The sequence below is a fragment of the Bombina bombina genome, chromosome 3, assembly GCF_027579735.1.
Source record: "Bombina bombina isolate aBomBom1 chromosome 3, aBomBom1.pri, whole genome shotgun sequence".
NCBI lineage: Eukaryota > Metazoa > Chordata > Amphibia > Anura > Bombinatoridae > Bombina > Bombina bombina.
In genome coordinates this window covers 197,546,619-197,560,644 of record NC_069501.1, presented here as the reverse complement: position 1 = coordinate 197,560,644, position 14,026 = coordinate 197,546,619, and the positions used below count along the sequence as shown (strand labels likewise).

At 35.9% G+C, this 14,026-nt stretch overlaps 1 protein-coding gene across 1 annotated transcript in view; it reads right to left on the bottom strand.

The window, feature by feature from the left end:
- LOC128652275 (Fanconi anemia group B protein) overlaps positions 1-14,026 on the bottom strand; it is a 226,294-nt gene that overhangs the window by 211,912 nt on the left and 356 nt on the right. The window lies entirely within an intron of this gene.

Sequence of the window (14,026 nt, the reverse complement as noted above, 5' to 3'; positions counted from 1 at the left end):
AAGATTGTCTAATTATTCAGAGATTGTTTAGGTGTGCCTCCGTACAAAGTGACAAATGGTATGTTTCTATATTCCTGTCTGATTCATAATATCCTATTTTATTGTTCCTAACAATGTTTCAGAATTAATTCTTATCCTGTAACATAACCAATTACTAAGAATGTGAGATATGTACTAACAAAAGACATGGTCGGTTAGAAGCATTCACTAGTTTGGGGTTTGGGTGTTCACATTAAGCTGAGAAAGCACAGCAAGGCACAACAAAGCACAAAATTAAAACATACACAGGATAAAGTGAGCATAGGTGGAATCAGTCCTATCAGCTCACATCACAATTATATAAACTAGATGTAGAAGGAGCCCAAGGGGTTACTCAAAAATCCTACAGATAGCTCTCTTTGTAGATTTTCTCTTCAATATTGAGATACTTGTATTGAGACTATCACAACTAAATAATAAAAAAATAAAATAAAAAATAACATACACTTATGATAGTTGCACATAGAAAAATATTTCACAAACACTAAAATGAACTCTCCGGCCATGCCAGCTAAACAAAAGGATAAAAAAACACGGACTTCTGATACACACTTAGACAATCCGAATGAGTTAACACCACACAAAATTAACATACAACCACTGGTAAACCAGATGTCTGATATTTTTCTACCACAATTTGAGCTTTTAAAAACTCAAATGACAAGTTTAATGGTAGAATTGAGACAATTTTCCAATCGGCTTACAGAAGTCGAAAATAGAATATCAGGTAATGAGGACTTATTGTATAAACGAGAACAAAATATAGATGATAATACTAAAACACTAAAAATGTTACAAGACAAAACTCACGAATTAGATGATCGCTCGCGGCGAAATAACCTTAAAATCATAGGCTTCCCAGATAACAGTGATTATACAGATTTAATCGCTTTTGCTAGTTCAATACTCCCCCTGGCTGTTGGTATTACACAGAAAGATCTGCCAATATTAGTTGAAAGGGCTCATAGGTTGGGTCCAATCAGGGATAACTCAAGAGATAGGAACTATAATAGACCAGTAATGATCAAATATCTAAATTATCAAGACAAAATTAATAGTTTAAGACTCTATAGAAAGATGGAGAATTTGTTTATAAGTCAAGCTAAGATATTAATCTTTCAAGATTACTCTAGCGAAACTTCGCTTAAAAGGAAAAAACTATCTCCTTACTGATTAAAGCAAGCTTTAAGGCTAGGCTTATTTATCCTGCCAAGGTAATAGTTGAGGAACAAGATGGCAATATTACTTTAAATAATGAATTAGCAGCTAGGGAATTTTGTAAAAGTAAGAAAGTACTCTGATAGGTACTTAGGCAATTACAAACTATGCTTCAGTATCAGGAGTGTCACAGGTTTTTGTATTTTAACTTATGTTTTTTTTGTTTGTTTTTTAGGTAAATGTAAAAATCTTTGTTATGCAGAAAAAAGAAAGCTAAAATGTATTAATAACTGGATCTTGCAATATGTTAAGTTTAAAACTGTAAATGATCTGGTTGATGTTCCTCTTATAATTGTTGTTGTTAGACCTTTGCTGGACACAAGGAGAGAAAGGTTTGCTATCTCCTCCTTTTCTTTTTTTCTCTTCTCCCCTCCCTTACCTACCCACTAACTTCCTTACCTCCGCTGAAATACCCGTCATGCTTATGGCCCTTTAAAATTGATAAGTATAAATGAGGAAAGATAGGATTAAGTGTCTCTCGTGGAATATAGGAGGGGTAACTTCACCTATCAAAAGAAAATGAATAATTAAACAACTCGCTAAATTTAAACCGGATGTCGTACTATTGCAGGAGACGCATTTAAAAAAGATGGAGGCAGAGAAATTTAAATGTAAATGGGTCGGCCAAGTTATTGCCTCTGATTGTTCTAGGAGGAAGAAGGGGGTAGCTTTTTTATTTAACAAAGATTTGAACTACAATATCTAGAATATACAAATAGATCCAAACGATAGATGGATAATTCTGCACATTGAGATCTCAAATATTAACTATTTATTTTGCTGAGATACTATCACCGTCAAACTTTGTCCAAATTTAGATCAAAATATAATTCTTGCTGGTGATTTTAACCTAACCCCTATATCTTCACTTGATAGATTCTCCCCCAGACAGAGTTTCCCGGTCTCTCAAAAATCGAAATAATTTTTTCAAATATGTAAAGATTTAAAGTTACACAACATATGGCGTATTCAGCACCCAGATACTAAAATCTTACACCTGTGAATCCATGTCATACAGATCTTTTTCGAGGATCAATTTCTTTTTAGTCTCTAGTTTTTTTCTTAAAGCTGGAGTTAGAACAGAGATAAATGACATTGTTTTGACGGACTATGCTACAATCTCGTTGGAGATTGGATCTCACTCTGCTCCGATAGATGCAGTAAACAACTTTTATTTTCCAAAGCGCTTACTAAATAATGTATCATTTCAAAATTGGCTGCAATGTAAGTGGCGAGACTATAGTGCAGATAATTATTTGTATATAGATAAACCAGAGATATTTTGGGAAGCCTCAAAGGCATATTTTAGAGGCGAGATAAAGGCCTATATGATTATTTCTAAAAAGACACTTAGGGCACGAGAACTATAGTTATCAAAAACAGTTACGAAGGCCTATAGAAAATATATAAATATACCACTCCAAAAATATTGGGATAAATATAAAATAGCTAGGCAGGACAGAGATCTTTTTTTAAAAATTCTAAAATGACAAATGATAAGAATGAATGCCCTGTACTCTGGCCGATATGGTAAGTCCGCTAAATATCTAACTATTCTTGACAAGGTCAGGAAAAAGAATAATACAATTGAGCACATTGTTATGGGTGAGCAGAATTATACAGAACTTACTGACATTAAAAATATCTTCTTTAACTATTATCAAAATATATATATATATCCAAAGAGGCCGATCCACAGAGTAATCTGATTTTATGGAATAAAGTTACCTGCCCTGTAGTTCCGCCTGAGCAGGTGGAGTTAATAAATGCTCCAATTACGCCAGATGAAGTTCTGAAGGACATAGAGGAAACTAAACTTGGTAAGGCGCCTGGTCCGGACCAACTCCCTGCCGAGTTTTATAAATTGCTCAAGTCAGAGATTGCACCCATACTAACTAGCTTATTTAATGATTATTATATAAAAAAAAAGTAATGTCGCGATTCTTCTCAGCATCTATTATCACCCTTATTCTTAAAAAAGATAAAAATCCGACAGATCCTGGGTCATATAGACCAATCTCCCTACTAAACATAGATTATAAATTACTCACTTCTATTATTGCTAATCGATTAAGAAACCCTCTGCAGGAAATTATTCACCCGGATCAATCCGGTTTTATGATAGGTAGATCGTCTACAAAGAATATACGTAGAACATATAAGATTCTTGAGCATCTTTGGAATAAGTTACATAGGGATAAAATTGTATTTAAACAGCATTTTGCAATGGTCATAATTGATGCTGAGAAGGCTTTTGATTCTATAATATGGGAGCACCTATATAATGCCTTGTTTTATTTTGTTTTTTTTGGAAATTTAATAAATTTGATTAAAGCTATAATTTCCCCATTTCTGCTATTTTGGTTAATAGTAGCCAAACGTCTTTTTTTAAGTTAGAAAAAGGAACTTGTCAAGGATGCCCTCTTTCCCCCCTTCGTTTTAACATCGCCATAGAGCCTCTAGCAATCTATCTCCGGCAAGAGCTAGTGGGAATAAGCTTGGGGGCACAAAAATGTGCGCTGTCATTATATGCTGACGATTTGCTATTATATATTTTAAAAATACCAGTAAAAATATACCAATAGCCTTGAGGATTTTGGATCTTTTCAGTCTAATTTCCGGATACAAAGTGAATTCTGCAAAGTCAGAAATTCTTTGGATACATAAAAACAAAGATAGTTTTAGACAACATAGCTTTAGAGAAGTTGATATTTTTTAGATACCTTGGAATTAATTTACATGAGGACCCTAGTATTTGGTATAAACTTAATTATACACTTTTTTCCCACATACGATATCTAAATTACATTGTTTAAGCCTTTTTCCAATCTCACTGTCTGCTAAGGTGATGCTGATTCAATCTATTCTTGTCCCCCAATTACTATATATTATGAATAATCTACCGCTCTTTATTCAGGATAAAGATATTAAAACTTTTAAATCGGGCCTGTGCTGAATTTTTTTGGAAAAAGAATAGGCATATGCTATCTATAATAAAACGTTCTCACCTTAAGGAATTTGGAGGTCTAGCATTTCCTGATATTAAGGCATATACTATTGCCATACTTGCACGGCATGGAGTGGATTGGCTCCTTTCATCTAATTACCTAACTAATATAAAAATGGAGGAAAGTCCTATACAACCGCTATCCCTCAAAGCGATCTTACATTGTCCATATGCACAACTCCCTGGAAACATTAAAACAGTATTTAGCATTTATAATGTGGTTAAAGGTTGGCAGCAATTATGCTCACGTTTGAAGAATAATTTCCACATATCAGCCTTAATACCGGTTAGAGTCCATCCAGAATTTCAACCAGGATTCCAGTATGAGATATTTAATAGGTGGGCTGATAAAGGTCTATCAACGATAGTACAATTCCTTGACGAGGGGCTTAGTATCCGAACATTTGAGAGTATTGCTACGGAATATAAGCTGTCTAGTGTTTTTACGCATATCTTCAACTACGTCATTTTATAAATAAAAAATTGCAAACGGGAACCTGGTCAGATTATTTTGAAACAATCTGTGATTTTATTAATCTATATAGGCAAGGGAACCACTCAATATCATTATTATATAAGATTCTATTGGCAAAACAGGGACAGCTAAATTTAGACCAGTTTGTATCCCATTGGATCAAGTATTTTGAAGAAATTAACAAAGATACTATTAAAAAAAGGTATTAAGTGGATATGTAATGCTCCCCTTTCTTATTCATGGAAGAAATCCCACTTGAAGTTTCTTAATAATGTGTACATTTCACCAAAAAGATTAGCTTCCTGGTCAGCAGGACGACAAGGTTCTTGTTATCAATGTCATTTTCCTGCAGCAGACCTGCTTCATTGTTTTTGGTATTATCCAAAAGTGAGACAGTTATGGCAGAAAGTAAATTTCTGGTTAAATAAAATTACACCAGAGCACTTTCTTTTTGAGCCAAGAAGTATTTTCTTTTTGATTTCAGATATACAAGGCCATGACATGTTTAATACTGTTATTGCAGTGGTTCGAAATCTGATTCTGAAAAATTGGAAAAGTAGGAAGCCCCCCCCCCCCTTCAGATTATTTTCAGAGGCAATTAAATATCAGATTATTTTTTAACAACATAATTTATTAAATATACATAATAAACAAATACAATATTTATTTAATATTCAGTCTTATCCTATATCCACACAATATATACTTACTAAAGATTTTCATAGGTCGGAATGTTTTGAAAGCCTAATGTTGAGAGAAATATTCCCAGTGACTTGGTATTAAAACACTCAGCAGGATAATTTATTGGCAATAGTGCTGGAGTGAGGGTGTTGGTGGGACGTATATTCACTCTTTTTTTTTTTTCTTCTCTCTTTTTTTATATATAATTTTTTCTTTGTATCTTTGGATTGTCTGTGTCCATTATTGTCTACATGATATGAGAAATCTGTAACCGTACCTATCTATACTATGAAATCCATATAAAGTCCTACCAACTAAAAAGATTATTTACCTATGTTTTGTTTAAATTGTTAAAAATGTCAGGGTGTTGGTATTATGGCTGTGTATATTCATTTAAATATGTTTTGGATCCACATGTTGTGGATTCTTTATTTTCTTTCTTTTATGTATATATTGTACTTTGCCAGATATGTTGGAGACTTTGTACTCTCAATCACCCTGCCGATGTTAAATAAAATATATATATATATATATATATATATATATATATATATATATATATATATATATATATATATACACACACACAACACATAGAAACACCCAGCACTCACCAGCTAGCTCACAGCTAAGATAAAATCACAACTGGAAAGGTTAGTCACCGCATCTGGCCAAATGGGAAAGCTCAGGCACCACGTCAAGGTCCTTTCCTTAGCCTGAGTCCCTAACACAGGCACACCATCATGCGAGCTCACAGAGCCAAACAAACTGAGAACAAAGAAGGGGTGCACAGGTGGCTGTAATCACCCATAGAAAATACAAAACATGGAAGGGAACTGCACTCCAAGATCGGATCAGGTACACATCCTGTGACTCAGTAACATCCAGCCCTGGGTGCTAAATAGCACTCCAAAAAAAGCTGTGATGTCACCAGAGCCACAGGCAGTTAACCCCAGTCCGGAATGGGTGCAAGAACCAAGGGAGATTACAAATAAAAAGTAATACAACACATAGAAACACACAGCACTCACCAGCTAGCTCACAGCTAAGATAAAATCACAACTGGAAAGGTTAGTCACCGCATCTGGCCAAATGGGAAAGCTCAGGCACCACGTCAAGGTCCTTTCCTTAGCCTGAGTCCCTAACACAGGCACACCATCATGCGAGCTCACAGAGCCAAACAAACTGAGAACAAAGAAGGGGTGCACAGGTGGCTGTAATCACCCATAGAAAATACAAAACATGGAAGGGAACTGCACTCCAAGATCGGATCAGGTACACATCCTGTGACTCAGTAACATCCAGCCCTGGGTGCTAAATAGCACTCCAAAAAAAGCTGTGATGTCACCAGAGCCACAGGCAGTTAACCCCAGTCCGGAATGGGTGCAAGAACCAAGGGAGATTACAAATAAAAAGTAATACAACACATAGAAACACCCAGCACTCACCAGCTAGCTCACAGCTAAGATAAAATCACAACTGGAAAGGTTAGTCACCGCATCTGGCCAATTGGGAAAGCTCAGGCACCACATCAAGGTCCTTTCCTTAGCCTGAGTCCCTAACACAGGCACACCATCATGCGAGCTCACAGAGCCAAACAAACTGAGAACAAAGAAGGGGTGCACAGGTGGCTGTAATCACCCATAGAAAATACAAAACATGGAAGGGAACTGCACTCCAAGATCGGATCAGGTACACATCCTGTGACTCAGTAACATCCAGCCCTGGGTGCTAAATAGCACTCCAAAAAAAGCTGTGATGTCACCAGAGCCACAGGCAGTTAACCCCAGTCCGGAATGGGTGCAAGAACCAAGGGAGATTACAAATAAAAAGTAATACAACACATAGAAACACCCAGCACTCACCAGCTAGCTCACAGCTAAGATAAAATCACAACTGGAAAGGTTAGTCACCGCATCTGGCCAAATGGGAAAGCTCAGGCACCACGTCAAGGTCCTTTCCTTAGCCTGAGTCCCTAACACAGGCACACCATCATGCGAGCTCACAGAGCCAAACAAACTGAGAACAAAGAAGGGGTGCACAGGTGGCTGTAATCACCCATAGAAAATACAAAACATGGAAGGGAACTGCACTCCAAGATCGGATCAGGTACACATCCTATATATATATATATATATATATATATATATCATATACATCAGAAGTATAAGCATGAAGCAGCAGCCCCTCCAAAATAAGCATATAGACCCCAGCAGTACAGTAGAGCAGTAGAGACTGACACTGTGGGAACGTACAGCAGACATCAGCAAGGCTGTACATGAACCTGTCCTCATGCACACCGAGTAAGGGCAAAGAACGCAACACTGGCTCCTCAGACACGGCAGAAAATTTTTCACAAAAAAAAAAAAATCTCATTGCAGAAAATGAAAAAAAGTGTTGCCTCTGGGCACATGACACTTGTCTTTATATTTATCTTGTGGGTGCCAATATAGAACAACTACATCAACTAGTTACACCACTTAGAACCATAAAAAAACTGACAGCCAAAATGAATGGTTTGCCTATTAAATAAGGGAGGGCCAGATGAAAAGATCTTGAGGGCCGCATATGGCCCAGGGGCCGGGACCTTGAGACCACTGAACTAGAGCATGTAACTTTTCCACCTCAAGGCTTTTTAAAACCTACTGTATGTAAAGGAGTGAAATCTGTTTCTTTTTGCTTTTTTTAAATCAAATTTACCATTAGTTTAACTAAAAAAACAAAACAACATTTAGTAATTATAGTGGTGCTTATCCCTAAACTACACAATGAAGTCATTGTAACATCATATACAACGTACATAAAGTAATAAAAATGCAGACACCAACACTAAAACTGAATGGTTATATTTGTATAATTAAAGTGATGGTCAATTTTACACTATTGATCATTACAATTCGAATCCACATGTATTTTAAATCTAAATCGCATATATTAACTGTACCTAATGTTATTTCAAAATATATATATACTTATTTTATGTGCTTACTCGTTACAATCATTGCTCCTCCCTCATGAATAACTTCCTTGAATTTGCTTCCTCCCGGCGACAGATCTACCCGCCCCTCCCCACGTCACTGCCCTGGCATTACAGCCTTCATTACGCTGTACACGCATGCGCATGTTAAATAAGGATGCTGCACGATATAAGAACAGTATGCTTATAAATATAGGGTGTAATCAAAGAGTACAGCAAATTGAATAAGAAAATAAAAAGACGTACATAAAGTTGCTTTGAATATGGTCCGGAATACAATGTATCCAATTTGCCTAGCTTGAAACTGAACATGCGCAAAAATCGCAGTGAGACAGAGGTTAGGATGCGATTCCGGAGCTAGGGCATGCGCAGAATTGACTAAGGGTGTATTGACTTAGAGCTGATTCCCCGAGTGGCCTGTACTGTCATTGGAGAATAAAAACACGTGACTGCTGAAAAAACAATGGCGGACGATCGACGGGAGGAGGATGGATATTAGTAAGGTAGGAAAATAATATAAGATATCGCACAAAGTATAATGAATATGGCGAAATGATGAATGAAAGTCACATTATTTTTGTAGTTCAATTAGGATCGCAAGATGTAGTTAGTCATACTTGACCATCACTTTAAGCACAATTTATCTCTGTTTAGATTATATATATTTAGATTTAACTTGCTTGCAATAAAATAATTATTTTTGAACTGTAGCTCTTACTGTCCAATGGTGTACAGTAATCCTATGACAACTTAAAGGGATATGAAACACACATTTTTTCTTTCATGATTCAGATAGAGCATGTGATGCTAAATGTAGCCACCAATCAGCAAGCGCTACCTGGGGTGCTGATAATGGGCCAGCTCCTAAGGTTACAATCGATTATTAAAATAGTTGGCAATGAATCTCATAATCGATTACCGGTAGTTGGTTTGCAATTAGTTGGTCTGTGCACAACACCAGCTTCTTCACTCCAATGAGCTCCTGCACATGGTATAGTGTTTTATGGTTATGCCCTTAGCCTAAAGGATGCCTATAGACTTTACATTTTCACTTTTTCAGGACAGTATAAGTTTCTTTTTAAGTTTACAACTACTTCTGGGTTATGTGCAACCCGGAAATAATAGGAGTCATCGTTTGGATTGTTTATATTAAATCAGGTGATTTGGGAGTATGCTTTACATGATATAGTGCCAAGCTTGTTATTTACACCTAGCCCTAGATTGATGGGAGCTGTTATTTGAATTGATGTGCACTATTATGTGTTTGTACAATTATTAGCGGATCACTTGCTATTGCTGATTATATGTACTGTATAGATAAATTTATAAGGCTTTGTCCTGTTATTGATATATAGTCCTTAGCTCTTTTGACTTTTCTTAATTGTTTTTTATATTTTTAACTAATTGTAATATGTACCAGATTCAACCTCTAAGTATACATCTGTTATTTTAAGAGCAGACTAGATATTTTTACCCTAACCTTATAGCTGGTTATTTACCCTTGCATATAGATATTCAGGATATTTTTATGTTAGAATGAAGTCCAGGCTTACTTTGTTAAGAGGCCCTTTGCATTGGTGGAAAACACTTAGCATTGGTGAAGAGCTAAGAAAGATAAATATCCCACCTTGGCTATATTGGCAAGACCCTACTTATGCATCTCAGGCACCTCAAAACCATCTGAGCGCCTCTAATCTGCTGCAGGCAACAATGCTTTCAAAAAGAGAGCCAGCCTCAGCCAGGAGCATGTGAACACGTTGACATTTTTGCATTTCAAGAGAGAGAGTGAATAACAGAATGTTATTAACAGTGAAAGTCTACCTCTTTCTAGTTCTACCTCTTTTCAAACAGTTTGTGGTTTTGTTTTGCTTAATTATAATAATTTGTTCTGCTGCTTAAAAATTGGACAAAGAGTTGTGTTAATGTAAAGTTTTAGTCTGAAGTTTATATTTGTAACACTCGGTATGTGGATTTATTTTTAATTATAGGAAAAAATTACTGATTTATTTTTTTATCCGATAAGTCGATTAATCGCAAAAACAATCGGCCAATTAATCAATTATGAAAATAATTGTTAGTTGCAGCCCTAAAGAGAACGGAGAAAAATTGATAATAGGAGTAAATTACAAAGTTGATTAAAATTACATGCACTATCTGAATCATGACAGAAAAAAAATTTGGTTTCATATCCCTATAAAAGTTAACAGTGAAACATTTGTTAAACATTAGTGATGCCTAATTAAATGTCTTTTGGCCCTTTAATGGTACATTAAACAATTAGCAATAACAAAAGGTTTAAAAAGGGACAGTAAAGTCAAAATGAAACTTTAAAGGGATACTGAACCCAAATGTTACTTTCATGATTCAGTTCAGATAGAGCATGCAATTGTAAGCAACTTTCTAATGTACTCCTATTATCAATGTTTCTGTTCTCTTGGTATCTTTATTTGAAAAAGCAGAAATGTAAGCTTACGAGCCGGCCCATTTTTGGTTCAGCACCCTGGATAGTGCTTGCTGATTGGTGGATACATTTAGCCACCAATCAGCAAGCTGTACCCAGGTGCTGAACAAAAGATTGGCCGGCTTATAAGCTTACATTCCAGCTGTTTTCAAATAAAGATACCAAGAGAACGAAGAAAAATTGATAACAGGAGTAAATTAGAAAATTGCTTAAAATTGCATGCTCTATCTGAATCATGAAATAATTTTTTTGGTTCAGTATCCCTTTAATGGTTGGATAGAGCAGGCAATTTTAAGCAACTTCCCAATCTACATCTATTATAGATTTTGCTTAGTTGTCTTGATATCCTTTTCTAAAGAGTAATCCTAGGTAAGCTCAGGAGCAGTGTTAACAAATATGTTTGCAGCAATATTATTCATAGTTGCAAACACTGCTGCCATAGAATGCTAAAGACACGAGCATGCTCCTAAGCTCCTATCAGCCTAGCATGGTTTACTCTTCAACAAAGGATACCAAAAGAACTTCACAGAACTAAACTGGAAGTTGTTTAAAACTGTGTGCTCTATCTGAAACATGAGCACTTCATTTTGACTTTACTTTCACTTTAGTAATATGTAGTAAAAAGTCTTTGCAATATACTTTATCAACTTTTCCTGTAATTTCTCAATTTGAGCTGCTCTGCCTTCTGCCTGGGTGATCATAGAATAAAGAGGGCAGAGCAGCTGAAGCAGAGGAGTGGGAGAACGGTCTGCTTTCTATGGGATGGGTGATACAGCATCAAATTGGTTGCTGTATGTGCTAAACCAGAGTATCTCAACCACAGTCCTCAAGTACCCCCAACAGGTAAGGTTTTTATTATAGCTGAACCAGTGCACAGATGAAATAATCAGCTGATCAGTAACTATGGTTACTAACCTGCTCTGATCCATCAGATGATTATTTCACCTGTGCACTGGTTCAGACTAGAATGAAATGCACAAAAGGGTAAAGAAAATTAAGAGTGTTATAGAGAAAATCTTGAGAAATGTCAAACTTATGTTTGGTACAGGTGTTCCCCAAGTACACTGATATGTTCTAAAAGTGAGAATAAGTGGGATTATATTTGTGTTCTATTGAATAAGAAAGGTGCATGACAGAATATAATTCCCATACATCTTAAAAGAACATTTATTTTATATAGCTAAAACCCCAAACACATGACATAGATGTTTAGTACAGATGCTCCACAGGTACAGTCAGCAGCAGGTTCAAAGAGAGAGATTACGAGGGATTTTTAGATGTGTTCTAAGGAATGCCCATAGATTGTAATGAAGAGGGGAAGTAATCTGCAAATACAACAATGGGACATCACATAGATCTCTCTAGGACAGTGATGGTGAACCTTGGCACTCCAGATGTTTCAGAAATACATTCCCCATGATGCTCTATTGAACTTCAGAGCGCATAAGCATCATGGGAAATGTAGTTCTAAAACATCTGGAGTGCCAAGGTTCGCCATCACTGCTCTAGGGCAACTGCTCCCTTAACGGGATACTGAACCCAAATGTTTTCTTTCATGATTCAGATAGAGCATGCAATTTTAAGCAACTTTCTAATTTACTTCTATTATCAAATTTTCTTTGTTCTCTTGCTATCTTTATTTGAAAAAGAAGGCATCTAAGCTAAGGAGCCAGCAAATGTTTGGTTCAGACCATGGACAGCACTTGTTTATTGGTGCTGTCCAATCAGCAAGGACAACCCAGTTTGTTCACCAAAAATGGGCCGGCATCTAAACTTACATTCTTGCTTTTCAAATAAACATACCAAGAAAATGAAGAAAATTTGATAATAGGAGTAAATTAGAAAGTTGCTTAAAATTGCATGCTCTATCTGAATCACGAAAGAAACATTTTGCGTTCAGTGTCCCTTTAATAGAGATATTAAGTAAAACTATGGCTGTGTTTTATAGAATTAAACATTTGAATGACATTATTGAATGGGGTAGGAAATGATTTGCAGACATACCCTTAAAAATACCCTACTGATGTTTTGGCACAGCTATAAGGCAACATAATTTCACTCACAGCACCTTCCATTGTAACTGGGCAATACACATTCCAAAGACTTATGTGATTTGTCTTTGGGTTTTGTCTGTAATTTGCTTTATTTTCTCTCCTATTAAATAATATGGACATTAAATGGTGTCATTTGCTTTTGCCATTCTATAAAGTACAACTACAATTTGCAGCTTTAGGACCTTACATAGGCGCCAACTTCTATGTGACTTACCTCTGGGTTTTATACCAATGCCACTTCTAATTGGACTTATTCTCACTTACAGAACCTGCCTATATTTAATTATAATTGTGATATGACTCAGGGTCCTTTCTGTAAACAGCTTTGTATTTTCCTTTGCATCACACTAAATTAGTGTTTTGTTCTGTCATTTGAGCTTATTGTTCTACAGACAACAACTATAAACACTTAAAGGAATAGTCTAGTCAAAATTAAACTTTCATGATTCAGACAGAACATGCAATTTTAAGCAACTTTCTAATTTACTCCTATTATCAATTTTTTCTTTGTTCTCTTGGTATCTTTATTTAAATGTAAGCTTAGGAGCCGGCCCATTTTCGATTCTGCACCTGGGTAGAGCTTGCTGATTGGTGGCTACATTAAAACACCAATCAGAAAGTGCTACCAAGTTTCTGGACCAAAAATGGGCCAGCTCCTATGCTTACATCCTTGCTTTTTCAAAAAAAAAACCAAGAAAACTAAGAAAAATTGACAATAGTAGTAAATTAGAAAGTTGCTTAAAATTGCATGCTCTATCTGAATCATGAAAGTTTAATTTTGACTAGACTATTCCTTTAAACACAACTTTAGAGCTTCCCACTGTATTTGGGGAGTATATCTGCCAAAGACTGTCTTATGTTTAGGGGTTCTATTTGTATGTCACTTTTCTATTTCCAATTAAATTACAGACGTCCCAAACTGTCATCCTGTAGCCGACAACTATAATCCTCACTTAACAGTTTTAGACTTTGCCATAGTAACAGAGTAATCTGTAAGCTTGGGTTTCAAAGACTTGTGCAATATGGCCCCTGAGAAAAGTGGTATCTCATGCCACTTTCCATTTTCTCCCACCTTAAATTGTATGGTCATCCTTATTCTATAAAACAAAGCCAC